Source organism: Rhineura floridana, chromosome 1 (assembly GCF_030035675.1).
Source record: "Rhineura floridana isolate rRhiFlo1 chromosome 1, rRhiFlo1.hap2, whole genome shotgun sequence".
NCBI lineage: Eukaryota > Metazoa > Chordata > Lepidosauria > Squamata > Rhineuridae > Rhineura > Rhineura floridana.
In genome coordinates this window covers 303,138,056-303,147,221 of record NC_084480.1, presented here as the reverse complement: position 1 = coordinate 303,147,221, position 9,166 = coordinate 303,138,056, and positions in this window count along the sequence as shown.

Below are 9,166 nucleotides of genomic sequence, written 5' to 3'. Positions count from 1 at the left end.
CGCCAGCTAACCGCCGCGCACGCGCCACCCCCTGCAGCAGCGACGTAGCCGGCGGCCGCTGAGGATCTCTCTGGGACGCGAGGGGGTGATGTCGCAGCAGCGTCTTTCGTCACAATGATATGCCCCGCCTCCCGGGAGGGGAGCTGACAAGCAGGGCCTCATCCAACCAACTGCCAAATTAGCGGCGGGAGTGTGCCGCCGCTGTTAGTGTTGCCGTCGGCCCGCGCGCTCCGAACTTTTCCTGTGCGAGTCGTCGTTAGTCTTGCCGACCGGCAGTTCCATCAGTGTCCTGAGGCTGAGAAACAATTGCGACTCCAAACCAATTCTTCACGCAAAATAAAACACCACTACACAACAATGGGTTATATCCAAAGCAGCGCCCGCGGAATTCCATTGTGGCACTTCTGTTTCCTCTCTTCACGTCCTCAAAATCTTCTCCTGAGGGGATGTGGAGAGAGGACGGGGATTTTTTTAAAATTAATTTTATTGAAGTTTTACACAAGTGAATAATAAAGGCAATTTCAAAAATCTATAATAAGTTTAAAAATTTTGTTTTAAGAAATATAGGTACTTACTACAATATACTAAAATATGAAGCACACAAGCACAAGTGTGTGTATACACACACACGCACACAAAGAAAAAGTTACAAAATAATAAAGATAAGGAAAAATGTGGGAAATTAGAGAGTTGCTGAGAATAATGAAAGTTTTTAAAAGCATAGAAATTCTGTTCCCTTAGTGCCCGTCTCCTGAGCTAGTAGAACAGGAGCAGTGGATAGTGTTGGTATAAGCAAATTAGACAGCTGGAAAGGTCTTTTAGCATTAAAAAAAGTCTTCCAAGAGATGTTGGAAGGTTGCAAGCAAGGACTGCCTGCCAAATCTCTGCTGGAAGTTCCACTGGATGGTACTGGCCACACTAAATGCCCAACTTCTAGTGGAGGCCACTTGGGGATGTTATAGGCTACAACATCTGGTGGGCACCATGTTGCCTTCTGGTTTAGACCCAAGATGTAGTGCTGCCCATAGGTTTTTGGAAGGCTTTAAACTGGGACTGAACAAATTCATGGAGTGCAGGTCTACATCATTGGATATTACGTGGGCGATTATCCATGTGGCCAGAAGCAAATAGTAGGGGGTATCTGCTGCCTTCATGCCCCTGTGGTGGATTCACTCCACAGGTACATCTTTCTGGGATATTGCTCGAAACGGGACGCAGCACTAGATGGTTCTTTGGTCTGATCCAGTAGGTCTCTTCTTATGTAATTGTTTCCATAGCATTTTAATAATTGGTACCAAAGAATTTTAGACTTTTTAATTGTGACATGGAATGTAAGTCTTCCTCCTGCATATTAAAACGGGGGACTTTTTAGAGTGTTGTGTCAGAAATTTAGATCACAAACACTATGTTTTTCTGAATTTCACAACTAAGTATACAGTTCCAAAGGGTTGGGATCTGGTACCAAAGCAAGTGTGGGTATTGCAGCGCAATCCAAAGCACGTTTAGGTAGAAGAATGTTCTACTGTGTTCAGTGGGGTTTACTGCCAACTAAATGTACACACAATCACGACCGTAGAAATGCTTGCATGAGAATAATTGATTGTATCACTGGGTGCTTGCCCTGTAGAAAGCCTTATTAATGTTTTTGTGCCCCGCCAATAAATTAATCAAAATCTGAACAGTTTTTTTAACAAATGAAATTACTGATCAGTTCTGCATCTTACTCTCTGCTGTTCTGATAAGAGATCTCTGAACTACGTGAGGCTACATGGATCTGCCTTTACACACAGTTCAGAAACTTCCGCTGATAAATGCAGCTGCCAAATTGCCTGTAGAAACCAGGCATTTGGACTGTATTGTGCCAATTCTATAGTAATTGAATTGGTTTTCTATTGACTTGAGCTCAATTTAAACTGATGGCCTTGAGTTTTTAGTCCAGAATCATTTGAAACAAGATTATTTGAAGGACATGCTCATATGAATTTGCCTGGGCCTTGTGATTGGCCTCTGGGGCCCTGCTCTCTAGCTTGGTTTCAAGAACCATCAGACTGGTAGGTATTAGGGCAAGGCCTTTTTGGTTGAGGCTTCACACCTTTGGAACTGCATCCCCCAGGGAAGTACATATCCCTCTCTCATTAAATGGCCCTTAAACTGTTTTTATTCCACCTAGCTTCTTATGGTTTTACGTTAACTTCATGTTTTAGCTGTTTTTAATGATTTTAATCTATTGATCCATTTTAAAATTTTAATTATTTGATATATTTGATTTATTTATTGTTTTTTAACTACCTTGCAAAGGCTTGTAGCTTAAAAGGCAGGATATACATTCAGTAAAAATAATAAACTAAAAGGCAAGCTTTGCCTTTTCAAATGGCTACTAGCTAATGATAATAAGCAGATATAATCTTAACATAGGAGCAACTCTTGATCCACACATGATCCATAAATGGTATCAGGAAATATGGAAATTAGCACTTATGGAAAAACTAACACATAGTTTAAAAGCAATAAGACAAGGAACAGAAGCAGATAAGTTCTATGAACAATGGTATAGCTTTATTGTATTTGTTAATCAAAGTGATGGGGCTTGCAAGCCTCCAGCCTCGCATGATCAGATCTGGCGATCCACATTGGGATAATCTCTGAAAAATAACCAGGCTGAACCCAGATTGCAATGGGTCAAGATAATATACTATAATATAATATACCAATATGCATATACCAAATTTCAGCTTTCTGGATGGCATGGAAGAACCAGAACCATTTGGGAGTCTACCTCTTCCCTTCCACCACCATCACCCCCACCCCTTTCAGCCTCAGGAGACGCAAATGTCTCCTTTTCAGACCTTTCTAGGAATCAGTGTGTCTTGGGCTATATGTGCTTCAAATTTGAACTTTGTGGGAGGGTAGCCTAGAAGTATCTTAGTCCTGGGGTTTGGGGGGACCCTTTGGGTCTCCAATTTTGAAAGAGGTCTAAATACTTCCTGTCTAGTTTTCTAGTTTTGGGGGACCTTGGGCATGTTTGCCAAATTTCAGGGCACTAGCTAATGATTATGGAATATCACAACCACTAACTCTCTAAATCAGTCTATGAATCAGTAAGGTTCACCTGTCTTTATATATATATTGTAAATGTGATCTATGTTATTTCTGTTGTAGAAGCAAAACTGCTAACTCATAATGACATTAATAAGAATCCTTTTGGAATGAAACCCTCCCACTAATTTTCAGGAGTTTTATTAGCAAGATAACCAATTTCTGTCAGCTCCTGCTTATGCTTACATATCTTTCTGTGAAAAATATATATTTTCCATTCCAAAGTATTTTCTGTGTGGGATAAATATACGAGAAGCATGCCAAATATTGCTCACGCAGGGCAAGCAAGCATTATCCGGGTGAGATTTAGAGGCAGGTAATTCAGACAACTGCCTTGAATGCTGGGCTCAGGGAGGGAGAGTGCCTGTCACAAGCTCTTACTTGCTAAAACAAAAATACACCAATCATTTCATTCACTTGTAAAGCTGGAATTACTGACTTGAATGGTATGGTGGTGAGGAGGAGGATTGGAATATATCTTTATTGTTGTTTCAATTTGTTTCAGAGCTTATTTCTTAAACTGTTTTTTTTAAGTTGCTGTTTGACTATTTGAATTTTGTTTTGTAACAGTGAGTTATGTAACATTTTTCATATTGTGAGTCGCCTTGAGCATAGATTACTATGGAAAGGTGGCATACAGATAAACCATGTTGGTGATGATACTGATGAAAATGTTTAAAGCTAAAGTACAGTCAGCTCATCTCCTCTTATAACCACCATAAGAAATGTCCTGTTTCACCTCCCAGCAACCAACAAATCAGCACTAAAACTTCTATGCAAAAGCCAGCTTTGTTCACTCAACAGTCAGTCTACTTATACTTCTGTTTTGCCACAAGGTGGTAGGCTTGTTTCATGTGAAGAAAAATGGTTCCCGGAAATTGAAGTGAAATGTCATTTTGGCAGCCTCTCAAAAACAACCATATTTAAATTCTCAGGACCAGTTCCAATGTTACTCTTACTTTCTCATATGTATGTAGCTAAGGGATAACATGAAAATGTTGAAAAAAAGAACATATGCCCATGTGATCTTCATTTCGTTCAAGGTGTTGGCAACTGTAGCTCTGTGAGGGGTAAACAGGTCCCAGGATTCTTTGGGGGAAATAATGTATTCTAAATATATGGTGTGTATGCAGCCAAAGTCATTCTTGCACCAAAACCAACAAATGTGGCTACCTCTCTGGAAAATTCTCTACGTCTGACTTAAAGGTGCAAGCCAGGAAATTAATGCCATAATGAGCTTTTAAGAACAAAAGATCTCTGTGGTTAAAGATCAACATCAACAGAGAGCTATGCTAGTGGGGCGGTATAAAAATTTAACAAATAAATAAATAAATAAATAAATAAATAAACATTTCAATTCTCTATAAAACTATGTTTTTAAACTCATAATCTTATATTCTATTTCTGATTTTCAGGGGAGAGTGCCTATGCTTATTTAACCAAAACAGCAGCACTAATGCACACGGGGGAGGTATACTCAGGGGGACCTTGAGATTTGCAGTACAACAGAAAAATTGGAAGAAACCTAATGGGGAGAACTGTTGAATTAGTGGGCCATGGAATGCTGCCCAAATGTTAGAGGCGGGGGACAGAAAACTTTAGGTGTTGTTGTTTTGGCTAAACAAGCAATGGCACCTCTGAACAGCAGAAATAGAGGAAATTATGTTGCTGCCTTCATACTAATGCAATACCATCATTATTAATATCTATGCACTGACACAATGCATCCTTTTTTATTACTGCTACAATGATTGTCTCATTATGATGCATTATGTTCTAATAAACTTTGTAATACAAGCAGATACAAAAACATGCTGCAAACATTACTGGCAAAGTCAGTCAAACTACTTAAAACTGTACATCTTGAGAGCATTTGATAATCACAAACAAGGGAACAAGGGGCCAGACAGGCACAATCTGCACACACACCTTTCCTAGTAGTCTATAATTGGACTTACGCTTTCTGAATACTAATTTACTTAATAGCCATGGTGTCCTGCCCAAACCCAAGGAACTCAGACCCAGCTGTAGGTTGTTGTTTTTTTTATTGAAGAGAAAGTTTCAGTTCAGTGTGCTTCATGAATCTATCTACAACTCATTCAGAACACAGCATCCCTCTCTAGTAACTAGGCACAACTTGGCAGCAATAAGATGTTGACTGAGCAACTAACCCTCCCCCTTCACCCAGCTTATGTAGGGCTGGGTGGGCTCCCTGCTTGCATGTGCCCTGAGTCACTGTTGGGGGCATGCGTGTAAGCACAGACTCCTCCTCAGCTGGGATTCTTGAACCTCCCACTGCATATGCTTCCTGGTCCGAGGTGAAGGCAGGACCTCGGTCGCTGTCCTGTCCTCTTCCTCCACAGGGGGAGGGCTGTCCAGCAGTGGTGCGGGTGCCGGGAGGGGGGCCTCGTCAGGCTGAGGAATGACAGACAGGTCTGGTGGTCTCTCCAGGGGGATATCCAGGGGGATATCAATGTCCAGTGCGGGGGCCGCCTCAGTGTCCCAACCCTCGCTTGGTCCTTCACTGGCTGGAATGTCCTACTCCAAGTCCTCCTCACGCCCCTCCTCCTTGCCTGTCCACCCCCTGCTAGCATGGCTCACAACACATGGCTGCATTCCTGTTTGCTATGATGCTGTCAGACTTAGTTCTCATTTTCTTCATGGGGTTACGATTCATCTGTCTCAGTACAGCTAGTTCTTCCCCCTGCCCCCCCTCTGCTCTTCTTCATGAATCCTGCCCTGCCATAAACCGTTACTTTAATTATCGCCTTAAGATGAAATCAATCCCCACAATATGTGTGGCTACTGCTGCTTTAGAAGGTGGTCAAGAAGCAGAATTTGACGCCAGTTCTTTGATCCCAGCAGTTCTTAAATTGGCTGGAAAAGATACTAATACGAAGATGAGAGCATTTTTGTGACATGAGAATGGTAGTGGTGGTGACTAGTTCCTTTAGGACTGGTAGGGCAGAAGGCAGGGAGGACAAAGCAGGTGGAATCAGAGCCAACTAATTCTAGTTTTGTCCCAACCATCCTCTCTGCTGAGTTCTACCAAGGTAATGTTGAGCCTGAGACTAAAGAGGACATTCATAGCCAGTGCCATCCCTTGATTGGTTGTAAGCAAGAAGGCAGGCAGGTGGGAGGCTGGCTGAGGGCAGGCTGAGATTTGTAGGGCAGAGCCCCATTTGCCCTTATGGACCACCCTGCACGGGAGACTGAATTTTTGTAATCTTTATTTGTTTATTTATTCAACCACCAAATTCACATACACAGTCACACTACACAAAACTAATCTAAAGTTTAAACACACAACCCCCACATACACAATCACTCTACAGTAGGGTTGCCATATTGCCTGGTTATTATTTTATTATTATTTATTTATTTATTTAGTTGCATTTCTAAACCGCCCTATAGCTAGCAGCTCCCAGGGCGGTGTACAACATGATAAAACCACAATATTTAAAATACAGCAAGTGTGTATTGCGCAGACAATATAAACATTATATAAACAAAGTGAAAGAAAACTAAAAAAAATAAGATTAAAAGCTTAAATACTTTAAAATGCCTGGGTGTAGAGGTGGGTTTTTACCTGGCGCCAAAAAGATGACAGAGAAGGCGCCAGGCGTATCTCATCTGGGAGGGCATTCCATAATTCGGGGGCCACCACCGAAAAGGCCCTAGATCTTGTTACTGTTCTCCGGGCCTCTGTATGGGTTGGGACCCGGAGAAGGGCCTTAGACGTCGAGCGGAGTGAATGGGTAGGAACATAGCGGGAGAGGCGTTCCATCAGATATTGTGGTCCAGTGCCGTTAAGGGCTTTATAGGTAAGGACCAACACTTTGAATCTGGCCCGGAAACATATTGGAAGCCAGTGCAGTTGGGCCAGAATAGGTGTTATGTGGTCGAATTTCTTCGTCCCAGTAAGAACTCTGGCCGCAGCATTCTGCACTAACTGAAGTTTCCGAATCGTTTTCAAAGGTAACCCTACGTAGAGAGCATTACAGTAATCCAATCTAGAGGTTACCAGAGCGTGAATAACTGAGGCTAGGTTCTCCCTGTCCAGATAGGGTCGTAGTTGGGCTACCAGCCGAAGCTGGTAGAACGCATTTCTACCGGCTTTTCCCCAGATTCTGCCCACTTAGCCCATTAGGTGGCCTGGATTTCCAGCCTTCAATTATATAAAAAAGTAAGTCTCTGGCTCTTGTGGATCCAGAGATGCGAGGCAAAATATGGAGGCAGTTTTCTGTCCATTTTGTGAGAAATCAGCCTGCTTACACCTTCCATTGTTCTTAACCGATAAGAGACACTACAGCTGTCCTCAGAAAATCAAGAATTTTAGCTTGCCTGTCTGCTGCATATGCAGAATCTAGGCAGTTTTGAAAACTGCACATGCTTTCTTGAACAACATGTGCGCCTCCGCTCCTTATCCAGAGACTAGCAGCCTTCATCTCAACTGCCTCTGTGTCTCAGGGTATGTATCTTGAGTGATGAATGCAATGGGGGTGTCTGCCTGCCAATATGGAGGATGGAATAAAGGGGGTTTGAATCCATCAAAGCCCCCCTCCTCTGAACAAATACAAAATATAAAAGCAAACCTCTCTGTAGGAAAGGCTGAGGTATTAGCATTTGCATTTTTTGGCCCAGCCCCCACCTTGTTAATTGGTGCTTACTCCCAAGTAAAGCTGCATTGGAATGCAGCCTCACTCACCCTGTTGCCCAGCAGAGCCTCTGTTCAGGAATTCAGAAAAGACTAAAAAGTATTTTTAATACACATCCTTCTTCAAAATGACTGGCAGGCATCTCCCCACCAAATATCATAGAATCATAGAATAGTAGAGTTGGAAGGGGCCCATAAGGCCATCGATCTGCTCAGTGCAGATCCCCCTACCTCATTTCCTCCTCAGGGATGTATGTATGTATGTGTGTATATAGGGTTGCCATGTCAGAAGCACCTCAAACCCTGAGATTTTGGGGGCGGGGCTGAGTAATGTCATTAAGCATAATATATTAAGCATCAACCACAGTTTCTTGGAGCATACAATTCAAACAAAAACATTTATCTGATTGGAAATTAAGATACAAGTCTTACCTAAAAGATGGAGCCTGGGTAGGGAACATTTCATCTAGCCTACTTGCTTCTGGCAGGAAGGGTTTAAGTGCCCTCAGTCACCAGGCCAGTCACCAGAAGGCCACTGTAGGAATAAAGGAGCCTCATGTTGTGGAGCTGTTAGATGGGAGCACTCAGGAGTAAAAATGGATACCACTGCAGGCTGCAATTCTAAACACACTTACTAAGGGACTAAGCCCTATAGAACTCATCAAGACTTACTTCTGAGTAGATATTGTTAGAATTGTGCTATTGGTAAAGGTTGACTAGGGATCCTCTGCAATAATATTCATATGGAAGCAGGGTTGGCAATCCTCTACATAAAATGCCTGCTGCTATCTTTTAATATGGATGCTCCAAACTTCTTTACAGATTTGACCCTTTACTTCAGAAAGAGGATTGAGAAATGAGTAAGAGTAAGAAGATTCTCTACCCTTTTCTGTCTATTCTGTGGGCTGCTATAAACTCACTTTGACAGCCAACCCAATTCCAATGAATAATAACTGACAGAGAGAAAACGCACGTGTTGGTCTACTTTCACAGACAGCAGCATGGGAACAACAACAGTTGCAGCCACACTTCCAAATATGTGAATTCTCTTTTGATGCTATTGGGCAAGAAACAAACTGTCATGCAACAAACAAGGTGCATCATCAGTGGATTTAAGAGGATTGAGCTGAGCGTATGTAACCATTGTTGTTGCTTTTATGGATGTAAGGGAGTAAGATTAAAGGTAAATCTAATGCAAATAGAAAAGAAAAACAAGAGACAGTGATAATTTCCTAAATGCAATACCATATCAACAACAACGAGATTCTTATGTGTAAGACAGAAAACTCAGCATCCCACAGCCAGTCAGAATTCATAACCAAAAACAAAAACAAAAAAAATCTTGGCAGCCAGTCAGCTAAGGTCACAGAAATCCCTGTGTAGCACAACCTGACTCAGGGGCTGCAGTTAGTG